Source organism: Heterocephalus glaber, unplaced genomic scaffold, assembly GCF_053883595.1.
Source record: "Heterocephalus glaber isolate CG9 unplaced genomic scaffold, H.glaber_assembly_v1.0 deba00001442, whole genome shotgun sequence".
Classification (NCBI taxonomy): domain Eukaryota; kingdom Metazoa; phylum Chordata; class Mammalia; order Rodentia; family Bathyergidae; genus Heterocephalus; species Heterocephalus glaber.
This window is the reverse complement of record NW_028258296.1, coordinates 50,655,129-50,682,248: the sequence shown is the minus strand read 5'-3', so window position 1 is coordinate 50,682,248 and position 27,120 is coordinate 50,655,129. Positions and strand designations below refer to the sequence as shown.

The window sequence follows — 27,120 nt, the reverse complement described above, 5'->3', positions numbered from 1 at the left end:
CCATCTGCCCCTCTGTCTTCACTGGGCCTTCCCCCCCCCCCCCCCCCCCCGTGTGGGTCATATCTCTTTCCATCTGTCTCATAAAAGGACAATTGTTGTTGACTTAGACCCACCCAGATAATTCAGGATGGTGCCTTTATCTCGTGATCCTTAATCTCATGATCCTGCAAAGCTCTCTTTTTCTTGCCCAAATGATATAATATCCATTGGTTCTTAGAATTAGGATGGGGACATATCTTCTTTGGGGCAGCCACTGGTCAACTCACTGCAATGTCTAGGACTAAACTCATTACCTTCCCTGTTTTGTATTAAAGACATCCCTCCCTCCCGTCAGTAACTTGGGCCAAATGCCTCAGAATCATTGGAAACTGTCTCATTTATTCCACTCTGATGAGCCACCAAATAGGGATAGTTTTTTTAATACCATCTATGTCTCAAATCTGCTGCCTCCTCTGCATCATTAGCACCCCTGACCTGGTCCCTGCCTCACCACTTCTGCACCCCATCAACTCCTCCCAGGAATGCTCCCTCCCTTCAGTGAGACCATTTGCACTCAACCACCAGAAAGGATCACGTAGTTTCTCTACTTTATGGCTTCCTGTCTGGTACAGAGGAGTCCAAACTCCACTGATATAAAGGGCCTTCCAGAACCTTCTCCTAGTCCTTCTCAGACTCATCTATAGCATCTCGCAACACAGTTCTAGAGCTCCTTGGGTCCTCCTCTCAGAAATCATACCATCTCCTCTCCTCTCTATGGGCTTTTGCTTGTGCTGCTGCCTCCTTCCGGAGTCCTTCTACCTTTCTTCCAGTTTCACCTCTTCCCAGAAGCCTTCCTTTAACTCCCAGGATCTGTGAACATCTCTACATTTCTCACTGATGTGGTGCACCCAAAGTGTTTATATTTATGTCTTCCCAGATGATCTCTAAGATCTTACTCACCTCTGAACCCCAGCCCTTAGTCCTAGCTTGAAATAAGTATAAGTTGACTTGGAAAGAAATTTGCCTAGGGCCGGGGGGATTTAGCTCAGTGGTTCCGGCGGCGCCTGCCTCGCAAGCGCAAGGTCCCGAGTTTGATCCCTGGTACCAAAAAAACCAAGAAATTTGCCTAAATGTGTAGCAAATGAAGTGTGACAGGCAGGGCCCAGGGATAATGTGGGTGAGGGGAACGATCTGGATTGCAGAGTCTGTGGGATGGGAAGGGTGGAGTGAAGGAAGCCCATGGATGCCTTGACGGTGGCTAGGAACTTCTGTGTACATATGCGAAAGTGCAAATTGGGGGGTTGTAAATACAAAGAAAAGGGAGAAAGGAGTGGTGAAGAAAGGGAGGGCAGAGATAGCTCAAGAGAAGGGAAGGAGGAATGGAAAGTTATTAGCCGGGTGGGACCCATTAGTGGTGATGGGAAGCACACAGCTGCTGCTAAGAGGCAGCAAGAGGAACCTCTGCAACTGCCTTGCTTGGGCTGGGAGCCTGCTCGGGAGATGATCAGGATCCTTAAACTCCAGAGATGTTGCTGTCCTTTTGGAAGTTCAGGGTCACTTTTTCTTTGCCTCTGAGCCCCTTCAGATGATTGTCTTTTATTTCTCTGACAGAATAAACATTATCTGTTCTCAAAAGTGTCTCCCTACTTACCCTGCCAGTTGATTCCTTTCTCCAGGGAATCCGCCTTGGCCCAGCTGCAACTAAAGCCACAAAAGAAGACTTCCAGGACTGCTTCAGAAAGTAGCAAGAACGGTGCGTGGGTATGTGTGTTTGAAGCAAGGGGGAGGATTTTGAGGGGGAATTAATGGCACTGTGTCTTTTACTGTAATACATTTTTTAAAAAGGTAAACATTCATTGTATTTTTTTTATCACACCTTGTAATTTGCTGCAGGAGTTCAAATAAATAAACCACCCCCAGAAGAGCCCTTCTGGCCGAAAAGAGTCCATAGAGCAACCAGTTTCTCCAGTGTGGCCCCTGCTGGGCCCAAATGGGAAGCAGCCCGGAAGAAGGGTACTTACTGAGCTCTCCCCTGAGTTTGGTACTTACTGAGCTCTCCCCTGGGTTTGGCAGTCAGAATCCATCTGCTGAGAGAATCTCTTCTTCCACTGTTTGTCAGCAGCTGTCACCAGTCTGTCCCAGTCCCAGGCATGCAGGAGACCCAGAGTGGGCATGCTGGAGACCTAGGGACAACACTGGCAGCACGAGCCAGCCTCTCTCTGCTCCTGTTCAGTTTACTCTAACAAGCACTTCTTGAGGGCCTACTGTGTGCTAGACACCTGTGCTAGATGGCTGAATACAAACGTGAGCCTCAGCCCTTGCCCTTGAGAAGGTCACAAGATGGCAGAGGAGCCAGATAATGAGCAATTCTTACAGAATGATGGAGGGGCACCTGCCCTAGCTTTCACAGTGGTTTGGGAGAGAGGGCCAAGGAGAAACAGCATGTCCTGGGTAAGCTTCTGGAGGAAGTGTGGTGTTGACCAAGGTGAGATGACAAAGGGTGTGGCAGGAGATGGGACAGCCGGACAGGACGGTAGGGCTGCTCACTTCCTCCTTATCTTTCTGTTCTACTCTGACCTTTTGCTCAAAAGTCATGCAGCACCACAGGAAGTGCAGGAGTGCAGGGACAGAGTTCGGACAGAGGGCTGCCTGAGGCGCAGAGGAACAGACCACGGAAGAGCAGGAAGATATTTTCATTTCCTTGACTTCCAGCCAACCAACCCAGTGAATGCAAACTTACCTTCCCTTGCTCGATGGCTGCTTCCTCAAACATATTGGCTGCTTTATCTTTGGGTGTGGCAGGGTCGGAACATTCCATCTTGGCAGGATGCCTCTTTTTGGAGAGAGTTCAGAAGGAGCTGCCCTCAATGGCCAGAACAAACTGAACCTGAGTTGGATGCTGTCACAGGCCAGGGACTTTTTGGAAGGAGCCTAGGCGGGCATAAATTCTCCAGGAATCCATAGTCACTGGTCCTGAAGGGGGCGTGCCAAGTCCTGTTTGGACTTGCTGAAACGGGTTCTTTAAGGTACAGCTGGCACTTGCAGGTTCTTGTTGAAAACCAGTTCCCACACATCAGTTTCTTTATCGGGTAGTTAAAAGCAGAGACAAGTTGCTTTATAACAAGGAGAGGAATTGCACCACAGAGCGTGTTGCTTGTCTGAGTTTGCCTTCCCTTTGGCAGTTAATTGTAGAAGTGGCCAGGATTAGATCCCAGAGAGTGAGTCCCACCACTGGGCAGTGGTTCCCTCAACTTCCAAAATAAAGTTCAACCCCCTCACTCCTTCTGCCTGCTGCTATTGCATGTGGCCTGCTTTTTTGTTTCAGTGGAGAAGAGTATAACTCAAAATTTGCCAATGGCACCTGCATTTCCTATCTTTGTGGCTCAAATAAAACAAATCATGAGGTGTAACTTGTTGAAAGTGACCAGCCCTCGAGTCCTGAGCCATTGACTCTCACTGCTGCTTGCATGTCAGCAGGGCCCAGCCCTACTGTTGGGGGTGCAGCTTGGCTGGTCCACAGCAGCTATTATGGCTTCCTACATGTACCATCTCTCTCTGTCTCTCTCTGTCTCTCTCTCTCTCTATTTCTCTTTTCCACTCCCTCTTTTTTCAGGTCAGCATACCTAACATCTTAGACTATTCTGCTACAACTAGGCGCTTGAAGTTATGACAAATATACCAATAGGCACTTGAAGTTAATGACCTTCCAATATTTCTGTTTCAAAACTGGCCACTTGGATTCTTTTTCCCCAACTGTATAGCCCCTATCCAACAGCACACTCTTTTCTGACCTTGCTGGTTTCTTTACTAGCAAGATAATAAACTTTATGCTTAAAATCAGCATGTCTAAGACATACAGTGCTCTGGCATCTTCCCGCCCAGCTGCAAGTTTCCTCCTCTCCAGTTTTCTCCCCAAGGCACCTTCAAGTGCACAGAAGATTGGTAGGTCTCCAGCCCATGCTCTGCAAAACCCCTCTCATTTTTCTTAAACCTGCAAACTCTGTCTTTCAAGACTTTGCTGAATACCATCTCTTCCTGAGAAGCTTCCCTAGCTGAGTCTGCCGCCCCTCCTCAGCCTTCCCTGTCTCTGTGCCCCAGGCTAGGAGGTCTCCTTGATGTTCCCATAGATAGCTTCTTAACATCTATCACTGGGCACAGTAAGAAAAACACATTGAAAACCACCCAGCTTTAAAAGTTAATCATGATGTGCAAGAAAAACATTTGCAGCTGACATTAATTTCAGTGTTTACTATGCGCTGGATACCTAAAGCCTGGACATAAACTATTCCATTAAAGTCTACAACAGCCCTGTATAGACACTGTGGTTGCTCACCACACAAACAATTCCTCTTCATGGCTGTCAGAGCCTAATTTGTTTCAATGTTGTGTTAATCAGCTTTCTATTGCCATGAGAAAATAGCTGAAATAAACAACTTAAAAGGAGAAAATGATTCTTTTGGCTTATGGTTTCACACTCATTGCTTTTCATAAGGCAAAGTAATGCTGGTAAGGTGGACTATGCAGAAAGAATGTGGTAGAGGAGGCTGCTCCCCTCATGGCAGCCAGGAGGAATACGCTCTTCAAGGGCAACCCCATAATGACCTAATTTCTCCACGGAGCCCTGATCTCCTAGTTTCCACCACCTCCAAGCATTCAACTCATGAACTTTTGGAGGACATTTAAGATACGAGTCGTATGGATTTTTAGAGATGAGGAAGGGGATCAGAGGAGGGAGAGGATAGTGGTCACAGAGATGAAAATAATCATCACACTGTGTTACATGCATGTGCCATATACTAAAATGAATCTCATTATTCTGTATCACCAATATGCACCAATTTTTTTTTTAAAAAAGCATCCAACCCATAACAAATGTCCACTCCTCTTCCTGGCAACTGAAATAAATAAATAAATCATATCCAAATTGGTCTAAACCAGTTACTGTGATCTCATTTCTCTTCAAGCAATTGGTTTTAGCACAGTCATGTAATGTAATTCTGGCCAATGAAATATAAAGTAAAGGCTAAAGAATGGAGAGAAGGGGAGGTCATGAAAGCATCTGGATACCAGAAACTCTGGCAATTGTTGTGCACCTAGAATGGCAACTAGCCTGAGAACAAAGGGGCATAAGAAAGTGTCGGAATTAAGCAACAAAAAGCAATTGAGACTCTGAGTCTATTGATTACTGAAACAACCAACCGAGGTATATCAAGACTTCTTTTTATGGGCGCTGCGGCCGCGATACGGGTCTCGCAGCTTCCCGGGCTGCCCGGGTCGTCCGCGGTGGGCGGCGCCCCCGGCGGAGCTTGGGGCGCGCGAGCGGGTTCCAAGTGCGCAGACGCCGCGCCCCGCACGAGGCGCGCGAGAAGGGCGGCGGGGGCCCGGCCGTGGCCCAGGCGCTGGGGCTTCTGTTCCGTCACCGCGGACGCCTCCCCCTCCCCAGCCCCGGGCCAATGGGGCGGGTGAGGCGAAGCGAGAGAGAGCCGGATGTCCTGGTCCCTAGCTCATTTTTCCAGAGTGACAAGTGATTACAAGTCCTTGCTGCCTTCCCTTAGGAATTAGCAATATGCACCAGGAAATGCTTCTAGAAGAAAAACAATTGAGATTTACATACAGATGTCCTCATATTGAGTTCCAGAACTGAAAGAGAAGTTGGAGGTCTCCATCCGTTCATCTGCTTCACACATCCTAACAGAGAAAATGAAGCCCTCTTCTGAAATGAAAGTTATTTTGCTCAGGACCACGTTTCATTTCTGCACAAGGGGCCACTGAAACAGAGGCAGAGCAGGAAAAAGGACAAAAAAGAAATGAAGTGATAGGAAGAGAAACGGAAAGATACAGCACAAGAAGAACATCCATCAGAAAGAGAGCAATGCAGATTTAGTTACAGATAATGAAAGGGCCAAGAGCCACCCTCAGTCACAGGAGAGTAGACGTAGAGATACAGGTCCTGCAAGCGGCATTCACAAAAGCTGAAACAGGAGGAAAAGGATGGCATGCACAGGAAAAGTGGAATGCAGCATACAAAAAGAAAGAAAAAACAGTCTTTCAAGGGACAGTATCCCTTTTAGGCTAGCACCAAGAAAAGCCTTACTGCATTTAAAGAAACGTGGCACAGCCAGGCGTAGTGGTGCATGCTTGTAATCCCAGCTACTTAGGACTCTGAGGCAGGAGGTTCGCAAGTTCAGCCAGGCATGGTGGCACATGCCTGTAATCCTAGCATTTGGGAGACTAGGAGGATCCCTGTGAGTGTAGGGCCAGCCTGAACTACATAACCAGAGCCTGTCTCAAAAACACAAAACAGATAAGCAGAAAGTAAAACCTAAGTTTGAGGCCAGCCCAGACAACTTAGTGAAACTATCACAGAAGTCTGCACTCCCACATTAAATGGGGAGGCGGAAGGAGGTGTGGTGATGCACGCCTGTAATCCCGGCACTCAGAAGGCGGAGGCAGGAGGATCACCTCAAGTTTGATGGCAGCCTGGGCTACATAGTGAGTTTAAGGCCAGCCTGAACCTCCTAGTAAGACTCTGTCTCAAAAAAACAACCAACCAAATTCTATACATACATACATACATACGTAAAAATGATTCCTCCACCTGCCTCACAGCATGGCTGGAAGAACTAGGTGAGAATATTTTTAAAAATACATATCAGAGGGCCAGGGATTTAGGTCAGTGGTTGCTGCGCAAGTGCAAAGACCTGACTTTGATCCCTGGTTCTCCCCCCCGCCCCCAAAATACGTATTAGGGCTGGGAATTTAGCTCAGTGGCACCGTGCCTGCCTTGCAAGTGCAACGTCCTGAGTTTAATCCCTGGTACAAAAATAAACCAAAAAATAAAAAACAAAAAAAAGTATTAAACTATATGCTGGACACACACAAAAAGACTTCTTTTTATATAAGGAGATATATTTTCCTTATTAAGAGGAAATTCTAGTAGCCTCTTGATTGTTGGAAAACCCGTTAGAAATTCTATTATTATTTCATATTATCATTGTACAAGTGAAGCAATGAAGCTCAAAGAATCCAAGTAAGTAATTTACCTAATTTAAAGTGCTTGTAAAAGGCTAATCTGCCTGCAGGACTTTTAAGTACCAAAAATGTTCACTCTCAACAAGCAGCTCAGTATCACTCAGATTGTAAATCCTTGCTTCTAGCACAATGTCTAGGATCAAGATCATTATTGTTTTACTATTCATCATTGTAATGGAAATTCTAGCTAGTGGATTAACATAAGAAAAATAGAGTTAAAAAATAAGAAAAGAAGAACCAAAGCTATTATCATTCATGGGCAATATTATTGCCTACAAAAGAGAAAAGGCCAAGGGAATCTATGAAGACAATTAGCACTAATAAAAAATGTTTTACAAGGTTGCTAGATAAATGTGCAAATTCATATTGTGTCCCAATATATCTGCAACACTTAGAAAAGATAACAAAACCCACAAGAAAGATACACAGTACAAGACCTCCATGGAGAAGATACCAGAGCTTATTGAAAAATATAAAAAGAAGATCAAAATAAGAGAAGAAATATACCAAGCTGATGAATTGATTTATATTATTGCAAAACTTCCAATTCTTCTCGAGTTAAACTACATGAAGAGGAACAGAAGGGGAAATTTGACTTGCATTTTTGTTAACAGCTGGATATACATTAAGTGTCCTTCACTGGGAGAATGGGTAAATAAATTGTAGAACCTTCCCACAATAAAAGAGTACACAGTGACTAAACTGGAGGGAACAGCATGCCTTTCATACCTGACTATAGATGCAATCATGCCATGGTTGGTTTCCTTATCTCTAGTGTGTCCATTTTGGTAAAACTAACAGATCTTTGAAAATCTGAGTATGCTCCTACTTTAATTTAAAAATGCTCCCATGGATTTCAAACAATGGTTTTATTGAGGTGTAACTGATAGGCAGTAAACAATATGTTGAAAGTGTACAGTTTGGTGTGTTTGGGCATATATGCAAACATCATGATTGAGGTAGTGAATACATCTGTCATACCCAAAGTTTTCCTTGTCCCTTTTTGGTCCCTTCTCAAGCCCTCCATTCCATCACCAAGTAATCACTGATTTGTTTTCTGTCACCATAAATCAATTTGTATTTTCTGGTTTTGCATAAATAGGATCATTGAGCATGTATTCTTATTTTTATCTATCTTCTTTCACTCAATATAATTAGTTTGAGATTTACCCACATTGCTGTGTAGTTCATTCCTTTTTCTTGATGAACATGACTCGCTAATATATACCATAATTTGATTATCCATTCACTTGTTGATGGATATCTGGCCTGTTTCCAGTTTTTTACTATTACTAACACTGGCCTACAAGTCTTTGTGTAGATCTATGTTTTCTTTTTGCATAGATAAATACAGTGCCTGGATTAAATGGTAGGTGTACATTTAACTTTTCCCATTTCCCATGGTTTCCCCATTTCGCATTCCCACCAGCAGGCTTCCGTGGGCTTTGGGAATGAGATTGCAGTAGTCTAGGGCACTTGTTAAGCATTCAGTCCATCAATCTACTCCTCTGGGAAAACTACTTCAATAGGTCTGAGAGGGACCTGAGAATCTGGACTCTAGATGTTTAACAGGTAACCAGGTGATTTATATAGCAGGTAACTTGTGAATCACCAGCCTAGGGGACACATTCTTCACTACAGAGCTGTGTTTATGGGGCTTGAGGCTCTCCTGCTGTCCAGCTTATCAGTGCAATATTCCCTGCCTGCTTTGGCACTGTTGTACTCTACATAGTTCTTCGTAGGATAAGCTCTCTTGTTCAGCCAGTGCTTACACAAGGTAGTGGGTATAACAGTGCCCCCCAGAAGATATGTTCACGTCACTACCTTCAGACCCTGAGACAGTGATCCACTTTGGAAAAAGGGCCTTTGTCAATGTAATGAAGTTAAGGGCCCTGAGACGAGATCATCTTGGATTTGGGATTAGATCAGTATCACGCTGCCTCAACCCAAGGAACACTTGGAGCCCCTAAGAGTCCGGGAAGGATTGTCCCCTGGAATCTTCAGAAGCCATGTGACACTGCTGATACCTTGGTTTGGCACTTCTGGCCTCCAGAACCATGAGATTAAATTTCTGTTGTTTTAAGTCACCCAGCTTTTGGTAATTGGTTATGGCACTGAGGATTTGAAAAGTCTGGATCCCACTCTTGAGAAATGTAAAGGTAGAAAAATGGATTGATATTATGCTAAAATGAGGAAAATCACTATGAGTGAGTGTGTTCAGTAAGGAGAGTGAGAACAGCCACATGACTGAAGGAAGGAGGCGATTGTGTCCTGCATTCCTTTCCCACTCTTGCTTGTCCCAACAACATCAGCACTGTGCAAATGACACAAACCAGAAATCTAGGGGTCACCCTGGTCTCTCACTGCCCCCACCCGCAGCACCCCAGGTCCAGTCAGTCAACAAATCCCTACTAATGCTATTTCTTTCATTTCCTTACTATTTCTAAAAAATCCACCTCCCCCTGTCTCCATTACTACCCCCACAGTCTGAGCTCTGTCACCTCTGTCCCGCCTCTCTCATGAGTTTGCCCAGTGTGGTACTTAGGACAAGGACAAGCCCCCAAGCAGACGTGGGGCCTGGCCTCCAGCGCTGCAGGCTGCCTCGCCTACCCACAGCCTCTAGGAGCTCCTGCCACCCTGGCTGCCTTTGTCCACACACATTGCCAGCTTCCCTCACCACTGGACACTCAGGAACTGTTCTCTGCACGGAAGAACCATGACTGCCCTTCACTGTGACTGCTACTACCTCAGCCGCAGTTCCTCCGGGCAATCCTTCCTCTCCAATCAGCTCACACCCAGCTATTGTATTCCCCTAGGGGTCTGTGTACCTCTCAGTCACACCTTCGGCTTTATACTTACTTGTGTGGTCACTGCCCTCCGCCTCACACAGCCTGTGAGCTCCTTGGGCATGGGGACAGTGACATTTGTGTCCCTAAGGCACAGACTGGTGCTGTGTGGTGTAGCTACTCAGTGCATATTTGGTGAATTAATGAAGACATCATACCACCGTTTACAACGGAAAAGCTGGAGACAATTTATGGAGGACAAATTAAATTAATTATAAATTATGGCTTATATCCATGCTATGTAAGAGGACATAGCTCTTTCAAATAATGAATTAGATTTGAGGAAAGTTGGCTGTGATAGATTTTGAATAAAATAGCAACAACAACAAAAATGAATTGAAGAACAGTTCTTGGGTAAGCTATTGTTTTAAAATCGAAACAATTCTCTCCTTTTTTTTTTTTTTTGGTGGTGCTGGTGATTGAACCCAGGCCCTTGCACGTGCTAAGCAAATGCTCTGACACTGAGCTACCAAGCTATAACCCCACCCCACAGCAATGATTTTAACATAAAAAAGTACGTTTGACTGGGAAGAGAGAAAGGTGAGGCAGGGCAAGACCACAGTGTAACAGTACTTAGTGTTTGGTGCTAAGACTGAGAGAGTGAAAGATGCAGTTTAGATGTACGTTATAAAGATTTATAAAAATTTGCTTTGGTTGAGCTTTTCCTTTTCATAAGTACATATAATTTTTATAATTCAAAACATATTTTTAAAGAATGCGAGGAAGACAAGAAAGCACCCAAAGAAGGGAGGCGCACTCCCAGACAGCCAGCACTGCCCTCCTTTTCTGCCCACTAGGCCCCTGCATGCTTGACCCTACTCACCTGGCCACACCTCTGCACCGCACCCTCTCGCCTGTACCCTGTCCTTTTCCTGCACCTTGCCCTCTCACCTATGCCCTGGCCTCTTACCCATTCCTCATTCTGGTGCTTGTTCCCCACCCTCTCCCCTGTGTCCCTCACTGTGCCTGCAGCCTCCTACCCCCTTCCCAGAGGTGTTATTCTTTTGGAAAGTTCAGGAAAAATGAGGATGTTGGAGCTGGACTTGAACTTAAGCTCAAGTCAATTTATGTTAGTGACTTACCTCTCCAGCTGGAATGTAAACTCCTGGAGAAGGAAAGGAATTGACATATTCAAAAATTAAACTCCTAACACCTGGTTAAATATGTCTACGTATTTAACCCATTGCATCACAAGAACTTTGACAGCAGTTCTTTTCATCTTTATTTAAAAAAAACAGTAAGTGCTGGGAGCTTGTCACTTGCTCTGATAGCAAGGACTCAGCAGAGCTCTCTGATCGTCACTCAACTCCAAACTTTTTGGATCAGACACTGGGGGAACAACTGTACCATCCCCTCCAGTACATTTCCCAGTCAGTTCCTCCAAGATAGTAAATGGTGGGTAAAAGTTTGTCTAATGATGAAGATGGTTTATCCTTCAGCCAGCATGTTCATTCCCATTAAAGCTTCATTTCCCCAAAGCTTAAAATAAAATTGAAAATCTGCCATGTTTGACCAATTTTCATCCATTAGCATAATTTGTCAAATTACAGAACTGAGAAACAACATAGATAAAGAGGAGCTGGCTGGAGCCATCCCAGGGTGGGATTGGCCAGAGGTACCATGAAGAGCACAGGGTCCCAGGGACAGTGGAAGAGACTGAAAATGACTGAGAATGCAAGGCAGGAAAGAGCAAAGCCAAAAAACATCTATTTCATGGCCAAGTGGTAAGAACCCAGATTCCATGGAGGCAACCTGAACTTGGACTCCAGCTCTGCCTCTTCCTGGCTGAAAATCTAGGTCAAACCAGCTTACAGCATGAGCCTCAGTTTCTCTGAAAACTGAGCAGCTGCTAACCTTACTAGGGTGCCAGCACCAGTATTAAGGGGATAATGGTTATGGCTGCTGTTTTATAGAAATAACACAGCAAGGCAATGTGCAGTGGTTCCTGTGGTTGCTCTCTTGGCATGACCTTGTCTTTACTTTGTGTTCAACAGTCTCAGTCTGAAAGATGTTTTGAGATTGTTTTAAACAGTTTTAAGGCCAGGGCCAACTTTACCTTCCCCTACCTCCTAAGACCCAAAAAGATGACTTGCACATGATGGGTGTTCGACATCTGGTGAATGAAGGGCAAATGAATGAATCTGACAGCTTCCCAAGCAATGGTGCTTGAACAGTAACAGCGATTATATCAGCCCCCTAGCTCTGCTCCCAGGGTATCCTTGGATGTTACCCATCCAGCAGCAACCATGCTGAGATCAACATAGCAGGTGGGAGGAGTCCCTAGGAATGAGGCAAGTAAGGGGAGGAGAGTAGTGAGCTACAGGACGAAGAGACCTCTAATTCCTATCTTTGTTCATCACCGAAGACCTGAGAGAGAGTCAGGGTGTTGTCCAGTGAAAACAGACAGTCTAGGGAAGGATATAATGATCTGATGATGATTAATGAAAAGTGGTCTTCAAACTACTAAATGAAACCAAAAGGGACAAATGAATAAAAATAACAATGGATTCTGATCAGATGAGTCTTGTAAACACAACACACACCCCACACAAAACAATTTGTATAGTTACTATAGCTGGTGATATAGCTAAGGAAAGTAAGATTGTGTTTGTTGTTAAAGGGTTAAAATAAAATGTTCTCTCTCTCTCCCTCTCTCTCTCTCTCTCTCTCTCTCTCTGTTTCTACTTTCCAGGTCTCAGTAAACATTGTGCTGTGTTTCCATCCATGGGCAGCAATAGGCAAATTGTTCATTCTCAATTGCAAGTCTCGATTGCTTCTGGCAGCCAAAGCACTGTTAAGGGTCAGAATGAGTTGATTTGGTACTAGCAGAAGAAAATTGAAATAAATTCTTCCAGTGAGTTGAATGCTGGTCCCCGAGAAAGATATGCGTACTTCCAACCACTGAAATTTGTCAACAGCACCTTATTTGGAGAAAGGGCCTTTGCCGTTGTAATTACATTAAGAATTTTGAGATGACATCATCATGGATTATCTAGAAGGCCATAAATCTGATGACCACTGTCCTTGTAATAGAACAGTAGGAAATCCGGCATGGACAGGAGAGATGGCCCTGTGAAGACAGAGGCATAGATTGCACTGATATATATTGCTCTGAGCCAAGGGTCATCAGCAGTCACTAAAAGCCAGGAGGGAGGTATGGAATATATTCTCCCTCAGGGCCTAAGACAAGAGAGCAGTTCTGTTAATACCATGAATTTGGACCTCTAACCTCCAGAATTGTGAGGAAATATATTTCATTCTTTTCTTTTTCCTTGTGGTGCTGGGAATCAAACCCAGCTTCACACGCTACACAAGCATTCTACCACTGAGCTACACCTCCTGCCCAAGAAAATATGTTTCTGTTGTCTTAAGTCACTCAATTTGGGGTCCTTTGTTACAGCAGCCCTGTGAAACTGGCATCAGTGTGAAATTCTGGGCACATGTTTAAGGCAAAGTTTTCAGATAAACACCCGGGCCTGAACTCAGTGGTAGATGGTCCCTGTGGAAGTCCTGGCCGGCTTCCCTGGCTCTGCACCTTCACAAAGCACTTGCTTTCCCAAGGTCCCCAAGCTCTTTGATTCCTCCACTGGAGCTCTGCCCCACCTGGAGCAGTGTAGCCCCAGTGTCACCCTTCCCACGTGTGCCCAGCTGAGGCCAGCTCTCCAGTTCTGAGGACATTTGGCACAATTACTCACCTGCTGTGCTCCGGAGCTCCAGTGCTCTGGGGAAATCTAAAGATGTCTCTACAATCCTTGTCATGGGGGGATGTTGTTTCTGGCCAGAAGCACAGGGCTGTCTTTGCAGTACTGTGCTTATGTATTTCATCACTATTAAGTGCGAAGTGCTGCATGCACAATGATTAGATCTACCATATATCCCCATAAGACCTGCACAGGGAAACTACAAATGGGAGGAAATTGTCTGGATTTCTCCTCTACCTCCTTCTAAAGCTCCCATGGTCCCAGACGCCCAGGGCCTCTGCATTGCTCCACTGTCTCTTGGGATCATTCTGTCACTCCCTTTGGTCTAGAACTTTCTCCAATGCTAAGGGACCATTAAAACTAGTGCATAAACTAGGTCATCTCAAGAGTTGGACAAATTTTTCATGATGGGAACCCGATGGGGAAATGTGATTTGGACTGTGGATCCAGGGGTGAATTCACAAGGCCCATGGAAGGATGTTGCCAAGTAGATGCGACCGTGGCCATCTACCGTGATGCTTAGCCCTTCACAGAGTCCTGTCACACACATGATCGTATTTCCCTGAGAGGAATACAGAGGACATATTGTCTATCTCCAGTGTATGATGCCACTTTGACCTACAGTGGTAGTCGGTTGCAAGTTAGCCAAAACAGCTGGCATTTCTTGAAGACTTTGCTGTCAGATGCACAGATTTGTCATATGATACTCTGATGCCCTGCCCTCCAGATGTTTTAGCTCAGCTTCTGATAGCAGGAAATGCCCTTCTGAGTTTTCTGATAGCAGATTCCTAGGGAGCAGCCTAATATACAAAACATGAATTGCTCACTGGATTCCTTGAGGCATCTACCCTCTAAAGCATAAGTTTTCCCCAGCTTCTCCCAGATTTTTCCTGATTCTTTTTCATCAGAGACACCATTACGAAGATTAGATAAGTATATTTCAAGCAGACCTACAACTGTGCTCATTTATGCCCTCATTTCATTTTTTTCTTTCCTCTATTCATGTACCCATTCGTTCACCCACCACATTGTATTGAGCACCTGCGAAGTGATTAATGATTAGGCGAAGCAGTTTTAACAAATTGATTCCAAAATAGAATCATTTAAGAAAAAATATTAGTTTATTCCTCTCCCACCTAAGTGTGTGGGGTGAGCAGTTTGGTGGCAGGGATCTTTACCAGGTTCCTTTTGTCTAGTTGCTCTGCTGTCCCTAGAGTATGGTACTTGTCAGTCACATCCTCTTTCTTCCCCTTTTTTTTTTTTTGGTACTGGGGATCGAACTCGGGTCCTTGCGCTTGTGAGGCAGGCGGTGGAACCACTGAGCTAAATCCCTGGCCCCATGTCACATCCTTTTTCCATACCATGAGAAGAGGAAAAAGCAAAGGGCACAAATTTTTCCATTGTTAAGATCTGAAGTGGAAGTTCACCTCACTTCTGCTCTTATCCAATGGACAAAATACTGGTTGAGCCATGCCTGTCTGTGAAGGAATCTGAGAAATGTAGCTCTAGCTAGGCACCTGTGTGCTCTGACAAAACTTGCTACAAGGAAGAAGGGAAGAATGGCAGTTGGGACAACAGTGGTATCTACCATAATCAACCCTACATAACTGTCCTAGGCAAGATGAAAATACAATTCTCACTGCTTCCCAGCAGCCATCAAAGCAATGTGGAAGAAGGGTCAAGGAGTAGGGCATAGAGTTCAAAAACTTCAGAGGAGAGGGAAGGGTCCTTGAAGTTGAGATGATCAGACTCAGTTCTTGAAGGAAGTGGCATTTGAGCTAGCTGGACTGGGCTTAAAAGATGTTTATAATGCTGAAAATGAACCAGAAGTGAGGGCAAAAAGCAGATCAAAGAGCAGTGACAATCATAAACCAAAGGGTATGTTTCAAAGGTGAATGAGGGATTCTTCGTGCTATTTCCAGACAGCACTACACATTTCTTTCTGTACCCATAGGTCTAGCACATTCCAGGAACCAAGCCTTTATGTCCACCTCTGCCCTGGAAGATAGTGTACTCGACCATGCTCCACACCTTGAGAGCAAGCAAGCGTGCTGCCGGAGAAGGTGGACTGGGCAGTGAGTCAGAGCTGAGACCTGGGATTTCATAACTTATTAATAACAACAACTCCACTTCCAGAGCTTTGTAGTTTGCAGAGCATGCTTATCTATAGAATTTTATTTGATTTAATTCTCACCTCAGTTCAACTTAGAGAGCCTGGCTAAAGTAGAACATCAGAAATGAAAATTATTTTGAGGTACGATAGAAAAAATAAAAAATAGGTAGTAAGGAGACAAAGAAAAATCATGATTTTACAATTGTACTTTAAAGAAAACCGCAGCTTCAGGAAACAAAGTTACCCAGGGTTACAATGGCGCCTCCCCCCTCCTCCAGGAAATTCACTATGAAAGACTTGTGAAGTAGGCCTGAAAAATGGGCCTTTGCCTTTCAACTGTAAATTGAGCACCCCTCTTTTCATCTGATACTGGAGATTCACAAATTACAGAGACTGCCATCCCCAGCCACACATAAACACATCCAGGTCGGGCCCACGGTATGCCTCACCCCCGAGAACCTGCCCTCTTTTCTGAGCGTGGCCTTCTTTTCTGGTTAATAAATCTATGTGTGCCTCTCAAGGACGCTTGCTGAAATGCTTGGGAGTGACTACTTTACGGGTGGGGGCGAGCTGAAGTCTCCGGCTCCTCTTTGATAACAGTTTGTAAAATCAGAAGAATGGAGAATATCATTATGGAAACACTAAAACCTTACTATTTCCAACTCCAGTGATTCAAAATTTGGGGAAATTTGCATAAGACTGTAAGTAGGCTGAAAATTACCTTTATGGTCAGCACACCTAGAAGGATTTGCTAAGCACATTAACAAGCTGGCCAGGACTGCTGAGAGATCCAGGGAGGACAGTCCCATCCAACAATGATTGCAGCACTATTACAGGAGCATTGGATTTCCATTGATTTTGAACAATGCTTTCTTCATTCAGATAGGTCAGGTGGGACAAGCCCATAAAACTTTGTTAGCTTTTGTTTGAGCTTCTGAATATTCTGAAGAGTAAGAAAATCACTAAGAAAATCAATTTGGGGCCTCACAGAGAACTTAAGTGTTTAAGAAGGCACTGAACAACTGGCCAGAATGTTGAAAGCACCAGTTTGCAGGCTAGACTCATTTTGGCAGTTCCCCCAAATCCACATAAAAGCTCAACCAGATAAATGCAGCACGGTTCTGGCTCGGTGAGGATCTATCTGCTTGATCATCCACCTTTGCCCAGGTGATGAAGAACTCACCCTGAAACTTGGGGACATTTTGAATTCTGTGGCTGTTCTATAATTGGCAGCTAGCATCTCTTCCAAGTTTATTCTGTGGCACGCCAATGCTGAGTGCCTGTCTCTACAGAGGGGAAACTGGGTCCTACAGAAGTTAAGAAACAAGTCCACAGGCACAGCCATAATAAATGGTAGAGTCAGGACTTAGTCCCTGTACTGCAGATGAAAAGCCCCTGCTTTGATAAATCACTCTCTTTGCACCATTATGCCTTGGAATTAACATTCTCTATTTAGTAGGACACGATTTAGTGGTCTTATTTTCTGCATTTTTAATAGTGTACATCTAACAAAACTCAGAGAATGAGGACCTATCTTCCAACCACATCCCTTGAAGTCTTAATATGAAAGCTTGTAGCTTGGAGTCTGTGTCCTCAGGGGTCTGGACATAGGTGAAGTTGGCTACAGCTGAGGAAATCAGGAAATCAAAATCTAAGTGTATAAATTCGCACTGCCTTTCAAAGTGGAGGCATCGTTGAAGGGGTAGGAGGTGGGGGTGGGGCTGTTGCTTAGCAGGGGCCAGAAATCAGACATTTGCAATGCACATATATAGCCAGCTTAAATTTGATTATTTATATGAACTTCAGTCACTCACCAGACATTCACTGAGCCCCAATCTATGCCAGGCACTGGGCTGAATACTGGGGACACAGAAAAAACGATGAGGTCCTTGCCCCTCTCAGGATTGACTTATTAAGGGGTCATATGAAACATAATCAGAATAATATAGTCTGGGCCAGGACCAGTGAGGACAGATGTGGCTTCAATGACCAGACTAGTCACTGCAGGGCTCTGAATGGCATTGAGTATATGCACTGCAGTAACAAAGCAGGGCCAAAGACTTCGTAAATCACACTTCTGTGCAAGCTCCTGGCTCCCCAGATGCTGCTGCACTCATTTGCAGAGGGTGAAATTTTGGCGAAAGTACAAGGACTCTTGGGTGATGTCACCAGCCTCCCTCTGCAGCTCCAGGTCCCCTGCTCTGTGGCCCTGGCTGGCCACGTTTCTGAACAGAGCATGATTGATGGCAAGCCTCCGAGTCTGCTCCTTCCCCTCAGATACCCTCTCCCTGCTCCAGGGGAAGCTGCCTTCTATCTGTGGTCAGCCCCTTCCTGGAGGACTAGCATTCTGTCCCCCTGGAGGGCCTCGGCCATCTAGAAAAACAGGACCTGCCAGCTCCTCAGGGCAGGAAGACTAGGGGCTGGCAATGGCTGGGGAAGATGAGCAACTAACAACAGGATTTGCATTCTGTTTACCAGCTCGTCCCTGGATTCCCATGAAAGACCAGTTGTCCTTACAGCCATCCACACCCATGGACATAAGCCCCATACCTGACATGAGCTGAATCAGACCCTGGGGACAACTGGAAACTTGACTCTACCAAGGGAGCAAAGGGGACAGGAGCCAGAACCAGGGGTCCAGGGAGGAGTAAGCTTCTTTTTTTCTCTATCACCGTAGCATTGCCTAAGTGCTTTCACTTCCTGTCATGATGAAGACTCTTTTTTTCCTTCCACCTTCCTCCCTCCTTCCTCTTCTTTGTTCCCTCCCTGTCTTGCCTCCTGTCTTGTTCCCCACATCACCCTTTGGATCACCAGGAACCTCGCACTGCCCACAGCTTCTGCTGCATCAAGGCCGCTGCTACCTTCATGGCTCTCCTTGCCGGCCCACTCTCTGGGAACTCCATTCCAACCTGCTTCCCTTTCTTGGGTCCTTCCAGTCTCCTGCTTGGATTAATGGAAAATCCTTGAACGCATCTTCCCAGTCTCTTTGCTTTCTATTTCATGGCATGCCCAGCTGCCAGCTGGGAGGAATTCCTTCCTCCTCCTGTTCTCTGTCTCTCTCTCTGTTCTTGTTTTGATTGTACTGGGGATCAAACCCAGGGCTTGTGCATGTTGTGTCAGGCAAGTACTCTACCACTGAGTTCTAGCCCCAGCCCAGCATCCCTTAAGAGTTCTTCAGCCAGAGGGAAGTTCGAATGACCCTACGTAACCCACAGGTTTTACATCTGACTCAGCCTGTTTTCCCAACCCCATTTCTTTCTGCCCCACCTTCCCTGTATCGGAACGATCCAATCTTAGAGAACAACCAGCAGCTCCCTAGCCTGGCTGCCCTCGGTCCTATTATAACTTTATGCAGGTATTTTCATTGTCTAGGATGTCAGAGGTAGAAACAACAAGTCTACTGTCTCCACACTCACTATGTAGCCCAGGCTGGCCTTGAACTCAAGGCAATCCTCCTGCCTCAGCCTCCCAAGTGCTGGGATTACAGGCATGTGCCTAGACTATACTGGGCTATAATCTCCATTTTACATGTTTAGAAACTGGGACTTGGAGCAAGGTATATTGGCGCATGCCAGTAGCCCCAGCTACTCAGGAGGCTGAGGCAGGAGGATTGCTTACTTAAGTCCAGAAATTTAAGGCCAGCCAGAGCAACATAGTGAGACCCCCCATTTCAAAAAAGAGAAAAAAAGAACTGAGATTTGAAGAGCTTAGGAATTTAAGCAGGATTGTGCAGCTGATAACTGACAGAGCTGGCATAGGATTCTAGGGTTCCAAAGAGGCAGATTCTACTGCACGTCCTCCTGTATGTATTACACATCCTAGTCAGGCTCTACATGTCAATTGCCGCATCCCGTTATCTGGAGCCCTTCCCTGACCATTCTTTGATCAGCAGTTAACTTCCTTCTTCCTGTCACCCTATCTGCCACATCACTGGATTCTGTCACCCATCTCTGCTGTACTGGGCACGTGAGCGCCCCTTCTTGTAGAGGCAGCCATGTGTGCTTGCTGCCTGCCTGGCCAGGCTGTGGCTGATTGAACATGGAAGGACAGCTAGCCCCACAGGGCTATCCCCAGGCCTGGGACACAGCTGCCATATCTATGTCTCTGTCTAAAATGAGAACTCCCGGAAGGCTGCGTCCTGTGGTAGCTGCACTCTGATTCTGTCAAGAGGACCCGATGCAGGCCCCGTGGCTGAGGGACAGCCTCCAGCTGCTGCCCTGGTCATCCAGCGTGGCTTGGGTCTCCTGTCTGCCCAGCCAGTACGCACCTAGCATGCCAATGCTGGCCCCTTCCTGCCCTGTGTGGGCTCCTTGGCAGCATGGTTGGCACGAGCACGGAGCACCTCTCTGCTGGCTCAGCTGAGGCTCCATGAGCTGCGTGGCAGTCGGTGCTGCTCTTCCCTCTCTCTTCCTGCTGGAGCCACAGCCCGGTCACAGTCTGAGGATTCTCCCCACCCACTCCTGTGCCTTCCCCCTTTACCTTTCACAAGCACTTCCCCCAGTATTTTTCTAGCCCATCAAATCCGGCTTGGTTGTCTGTTTCTTGCAGGAGCTAAAATGACTGAACACCAGAAACCATCTTCATGTATCTGACTCTTCACACCTGCCCATCACAAAGCAAGTGCCCAGAAATGTTTGGGGTATGAATGAAAGAATAGGCAGTCTGCTGACATTGCTATGCCTCCCTAATCGATTTTTGTATCACTTCTAGATCCATCTTCCCTGAACACACTCTTCTGCAGATGACTTCCTTTCCTTCCCATAGGCAAGGTAAGCGCAGGTTTGGTTTTAACAAACAAAAAGAGATACAATGAAATTTTTTACATGTGGCAATGAGATGGGTGTGCTGGTACATGAATGTAACCGCAGCACTGTGGGAGACTGAGGCAGGAAGATGTCAAGTTTGAGCCCAGCCTAGGCAAATTAGCAAGTTACCAAGAGCCTATCTCAAAGAAAAAGGAGGGGGGGGGTGGGATGTAGCTCAGTGCATAGGTCCCGTGTTCAATCCCAAGTTACACCAAAAACAAACAGAAAAATCAGGCGATGGATCATGGTGATATTACTAATGTGGGCTATAATCTTTCTAATTGAAGTCAGTTTTTTTTTAAAAAAAGCAGAAATTCAAAACAATGAGACTTTTTTTTTTTGACAACTGGGTAGTGAAGATGAATTTGAAAGTGTTTTTAGAAAATAAGAACTTCCCGGAGGGGAAATGCCTCTGCTCCCCATCCCAGCCCAAACATGACTCCTCTTGGAGTTCTTTCTACGTGCTGGGATTGACTTTCTGCAGATTCCCCTCCTTGTTCTCCCCAGAAGACCTTAAAATCCTCATGTCCCCACTGAAGCATGAGTCTCCCTGCCATCAATCTTTGATTCAGGATTTCACATCTTCCACAGTTCCCCACTTCCTATGGGTGACATCAGGGTTGCCACCATACTCAGGCCCAAGGTACCATTCCCGTCAGAGCCTCTGATGTCAGTTTCTCCGAGTGGATTCTCCTTGGGAAAACTTGCCTCTCCCCGCAACTCTATATCTTGAAACCAACCCAAAACACTGCCTATGTGATCAGATACATTCTGCCTTCGCTGGCAAATTTCCTTGCAAGAGACTATTCATGTAGAGTTTTTGGCATGAGAGTCCAGGAAAAGGTTATAATAAGCATCACTCTGAAGCCTTAAATACAGTCTTTGGCTCTGCAAATGCCATAATGACAGTTTTGTATTCTCAGTGCTAAGAAATTTTGTGGGCACTGGAGCTTAGAAATGTCCGAGCATGCAAGCAAGTTTCATTCTTATTTGTCTGGGGTCCAAAAAGAAAACGGGGAGTTTGAGGGGCAGTTCACCTCATAATCCCATGGAGCAGCGAGGTCTCCACAATGCATTTCGTGCTGAGAAGAGAAATGGAATACACCTTTGGGGATTCCTTGGTGCACTGTGGAGCCATAGAGTACAGCACTGGGATTGCAAAGCAGAAGCAGAGGCAAAGCCTAAGCAGTGTGATGGAGTTGCCTTTCCCGCACTGGGCTATGCTCAGAAATATGCAAGGTTGCTACTGAAATTGGGCACATACTGGGTTCAAATGATGTCAAGAAGTTACCTCACTAGAGCCACAAAGCAGCAAACAGTGAGCTTTCTTGCACACACCTCCCCAGGCTTTCCTACTGGTCCTCTCTGGTTGGTCACGGTGATGGGCCTGATCTAGTCACTCCGGAGGCCTAAGGCAGACTTCTTTTCAGAAAATCAAGACCCAGACTTGTTTCAAATCCTCATGTGCCTTTTTTTTTTTCCAGAGTTTATATTTGTTTGAGAAATTTAAGTAGAAATATAATTTTTTAAGTCCTTATATTTTTGTTAGGAAAGAAGGTGGAATGGTGAAGATTAATTGTGAACTCTGCTGGCTTGGGAGCTGCCTACGAAGTTAGTAAAGCATCATTCTAGATGTGTCTGGTGGATCATGAAGGCATGGCCTTAGGTACTATATAGGGTCTCTGGCCTTTTCCTCTTGGACATTATTCCTCTGCTCTCCTTCCTGGCCACAAAATCTAAGCATCTGTGCTCCATCATGCCCTTCCACCATTATGTTCCTGACTGGAGTCAGCCAACCATGGACCGTGTCCCCTGAAACTGTAAGGCAAATAAAATCTCTCCTTTAATTTGTGGGTATCAGATATGGTGTCTCAGTAATGGAAAAGCTAACTAGTGAAGAAGGAAAGTCTAATAGAAGGACTTCAGCTGTGAATCTTAACCTAGTTAATAAACCATCTTTTTCAACAGTGGGTCCCTTAGGCCTGGAATAAACTATGTTTTCCTAAGGACTCCATGTCAAAGCTCTGGGTTCCTAGTGAAATGGTTCACCTTGCAGGGCTTTTGCATGGAGAGACAAGGCTGGCCTGTGAATCTGACCATCTGGGAGCACTGTCAAGACCTTAGTGCTGGCCCTGATATTGATCTTGACAATGAGCTGGCATGAGGTGGGAACAGAGCCAGTTCCAGATGTTACCATCACAGTTGAAATATCCAGTTTCCAGAGCAAGCCCTTTCCCCCAGGGCACTGAAGCCTGGACTGGATTCCATGAGATTGCTACAGCCTCTCTCAGAGGTTTGGCCAGGGAGAGAAGACGCTCCTTCTTCATGAGTGGCATCCAGGTTGCTCGTGAGAATGCAAGCTCTTCATTATAGCAGCTTTAGAACTAATTTTACAAGGTGATTTTGGCAGGCCAGTTGTTTGGACTAGGATGAAAATTCATTATTAGAAGCAGAGAAAAACAAAGGGTCAATTTGATCTGTGAGCAGCTAACACCTGAGTGGTTATACTAATCTGTTCAGGCTGCCATAACAAAATACAGCTGGACACCAGAATCCTCGGATGCTCAGGTTCCTTATATAAAACAGCATAGTATTTGCATATAACCCTTTTATGTCCTACTTTAAATCTCTAAAGCACTTACAATTTGTAAACACTATGCAAATAGTTAAACAGCATAAGAATCATAACAAGAAAAAAATTGTCTGTACATGTTCAGTACAGACGAACAATTTTCCCCAAATATTTTTGATTCACAGTTGGAACAATCCACTGACAGGGAACCTGCACATGCAGAGGGCTGGCTGGACTGAAGGCTGGAGACACCCAAACTGATTTTTCACAGTTCTGGGACCCGGAAGTCCAAGACCAAGGGGCAGGCTAGTTTGGAGGGCTTTCTTCTGGGCTTGCAGAGAGCTGTTTTGTCTCCCTCTACTGTCTCTTCACCTATTGTATTGGATTAGCGTTCCACCTTTATGATTTCTTTTAACCTTAATTACCTGCCCCCCTCCCCAGCCTTGGCTCTAAATACAGTAACACTGGGGATAGGACTCAGCATATAAAGGGTGGGCACAATGTAGTCCACAGCAGTGGTGAAACAGGAAGACACTCTAGGAAGGTGGCAGTTTTGGATATTTGCTGGCCTCCCAGTCAAAGTCCCAGGTCTCATCCTCTGGGCTGCCCACCCAGGCGCTCCCTTCCACCAACCTAGGACCTGCCTGTGTTCCTGCCACACTATGCAGTGGGGTGGGACAGTGGCTTTTAAAGAGTGATAGGAACACAGCTCCCAGAGCTCTCTGGATGGCATTCTGTTACGGGAACCACCAGGATCTAGATGATGTCTGATTGTCCCTGTTCCTTCTTGGCCATTAGTCATACCCTGGAGGGGGGCAGAACTTAGGAGGGAGCAAGAGGAAGCAGAGAGCGACACACACCATCTGCTCTGTGGCAGGAGTGAGAACCCACCTGGGACAGAACACAGCTGCCTAACCAAGCCTGTGCTTGGCCAGGCTGCCTTGCCTACTGCCCAGGTGAAATCATTTAGGAGCTCATTGCGGGGTCTTTAGCTGCCTGGCCTATGAAGCAGAAAACTTTCCTTCTATGTGAAGGCCAGGTTCATCTGCCAAATAAAAATAGAAGTGAACAAAACCCACAGGATTTACCTAATATTGCACAGAGCTTCAATTACAGCTACAGACAACTCTCTGATCCCCTTTGTCCCTCCTTTTTCACCTTGGAGAGTGCCCCTTCTCTTCTGCAGCTCTCCTTCCACCAGCCCTCCCCACCCTGCTGTGGCTGCTGCCTTTGTCTTATAGCAGTGAGTGGCAACACCCTCTGAAAGCTCAGGGGCATTCTTCCATTGTCAGAGCATCCAGTCACACCGCTCAGGCAGTCCTCACTCAAACTTTAATTTTTCTAGTGATGAGTCACTGTGGCCATCTTGTCTGGTGGCTGCTTCCTGCAGGGAGACAGAGGAAGGAACAGGAAAGGAGGGGCAGGAATCCTGCCTGCATGGGCTGGGAGGCTCGCATGGGCCACATGTTCCCCTCTGCAAGGAATTGAGCATGGTGTCCTTAGCACAGTTCCAGATTCATGCCTAGCATCCTGGGCAAGTTACCCAGCCTCTTTTGGGCCTCAGTTTCCTCATCTGTACATCCAGGCTCCCAGTCTTCTCCACAGGATGATCTTGCAGGTCACATGCCATGTAAAGCACTTAGAACAGTGCCTGGCATAACATATTAGGTTTCATCTCTGACTCTCCCTTCTTCCCTCTCATTTTCCTCCTCCTAATAGGTGTGCAATCCTCCCTGTATACATAGCCTGTCCTCAGAAAGCACCAGCAAAGAGCCCCACCATCCCACAAAGGGAGGCTGTGCACACAGAGGAGAGAGTTCAGGCTTGCAAACAGGAACAGATGGAAAAAGATCTAGGGACAAATGCACACAGCCTCTACCAAGGGGGACCCAGGCGCACTCATTTGTTTCACTCACCACTCTGCTTGCGATGATTTATTGGTTCATTCTCCCATCTCGGAGTCATGGCAAGAATTTAAATCCCCATTTAAGGCAGTTCTTCGCGTGATTCAGCTCCATAATCACTATTCAATATTTATGATGTTCAGGGCATCTTTCCAGACACCATATATTTACTGCAGTCTGGAAGGATGAAGGCTGAGAGGGGGTGCTGGGGATATCCCTAAAGTGCCCAAAGGAGCAAGTCTTTGTTCTCACCGTCCTGATGGTAGAGGTTGAGTAAAGGGCTTGGTGACCTTTGAGCAAGAGGACTTTCAGGTTTAATGAAAAGCAAATACTATTTGCGTCCAGCCAGAACTCATTAGCCAAGAGAGGGTTGAGTGTGACCAGAAAGAATGCATAAAAAGTTTCAGGCAAATTCATGGTTGGCTGGCCTCTGTGTAGGGTGGCGCATGACCCTCTAAGATCGCCACCAGGAAGGTCGCTCAGCATTTTCCAGGCCTAAAGAAAGAGAACAACAGCCTCTGGCCTCCGGTTCTGGCCCAGGTAGCAATTCACATGCCCATGGGTTTGTCCTCGTGGAGTTCTTAGATTTGTGATTTTCCGACGCTACTAATAATCTGAATGGGTGGAGGGATCCTGAATAAAGGGCTTTTCAGCACATGTGGGGTGATCTCCTAGGCAGAATTTTTTTCTGCCTGAGACCCCAAAGGCATGTACTCTTTCAAGACCGCAATAGTCTCACAAGAGCAAGAAACATTCACGTTGGAAAAGAGTTGCTAGACCATTCCACCAACTGCAGTTTTTACCCTGAGCAGTTTGTGCATTAGCAATTGGACTCAGAAATAGAAACAGTGATGGTGCTAGAAATGCAATTGCTAAGCTATGTATCTCCCTGGCTTACTTATTCATGTGGCACATTTTGGGAGTTGGGGTTGTTTTGTTTTGTTTGAGACAGTATCTATCTAGCTAAGGCTGGCCTTGAATTTGCAATCCTCCTGCCTCAGCTTCCTGAGAGCTAAGATTATGGGCATCCACCACCACACCTGGCTGATCAACACAGTTTTTGAGCCTCAACTAAGACATGGGTTTAGGATACTAGAATGAATAAGATGACATTGCTGCCTTTCAGGAGTGTATCCAGTGGGGATACCAGGCAAATAACTCTAATACTGCAGGTATTAGGGGAAGAGGAAGGACAGGGGTCTATTTCTACCTGCAAGAGTCAGCTTTGAAGGATGACCTGGAGTTCTACAGTGGAGATAAAAAGGAGGAAAGAGGGTTTCAGGCAGACATGGGCATGAAGAACATTTGGGAAAGCTACTGCTCACTGTGCATGGAACTCAAGCTGCCTGACAGAAAGGGACAGGAAGTAAGTCTGGAAAGAAATTAAGACAAAGAAGACCTTGAGAGTGTATCCAGGCCAAGAAACTGGGCTCTATCCTGGAAGGAAGCTAGGAAGAGGCAAGATCAGGTGCCAGTTTTAGGAAGATATCCATCAATGGCCTAGCAAAGTGATCCCAGAAGAAAGCAAGGGATGAATAAAGTGACTCTTGCACTATCTGTGAGAGAAATGGCTGGGGGGCAAAGCAAAGCACCAAGGTTGAAAATATAGGGACAGATTTGAGAGTTATTCGAACGATACAACTGAGAGTTGGTTCCCAATGGCAAAGTCACAGGTTGAAACTGAACCCCCCAAGACGAAAGTATTAAGAAGTAGAGCCCTTAGAAGGTGATTAGGTTATGAAGGGATTTGTGTCCTTAGAAAGAGGCCCGAGAGACTTGTGTTTCATTTTGTCTCAGGAGGACACATGGAAGGCACTGTCTATGAGGAGCAGGCTCTCTCCGGACACCAAATCTTCTGGTTCTTTGATCCTGGAAGCAAGAGCAAGTAATAAATTCTTGTTGTTTATAAACTATAAAATACTTGGTTATAGCAGCCTGACTAGACTAAGCTACTGCCTAGGGAGGACCCAAAACAAAGTGTGATGCAAAGGAAGGCTATCACTGTAGAAAATACCAAGGGTAGAGGAAAATGAAGCCACCTAGGAGAGCAACAAAGAAATGGGAGGAGAGAGTCTCATCAGGAAACAAAGGGACGGCTGGAGCTCCGGGGCCAGGGGAAGAGGGGCCTCTGCCGGGAGCCCAGGCCTTTCCTCGCCCAGCACCACCCA

General features: G+C 45.9%; 1 long non-coding RNA gene across 1 annotated transcript; it reads right to left on the bottom strand.

The window, feature by feature from the left end:
- Positions 1-17,354: 17,354 nt before the first annotated feature.
- On the bottom strand, positions 17,355-25,265 carry LOC147827744 (uncharacterized). The gene is made up of 2 exons (XR_015452046.1): positions 24,965-25,265; positions 17,355-24,432 (listed from the first exon to the last, which is right to left on the bottom strand). It is a non-coding gene; the product is annotated as an uncharacterized LOC147827744 (long non-coding RNA).
- Positions 25,266-27,120: the final 1,855 nt, after the last annotated feature.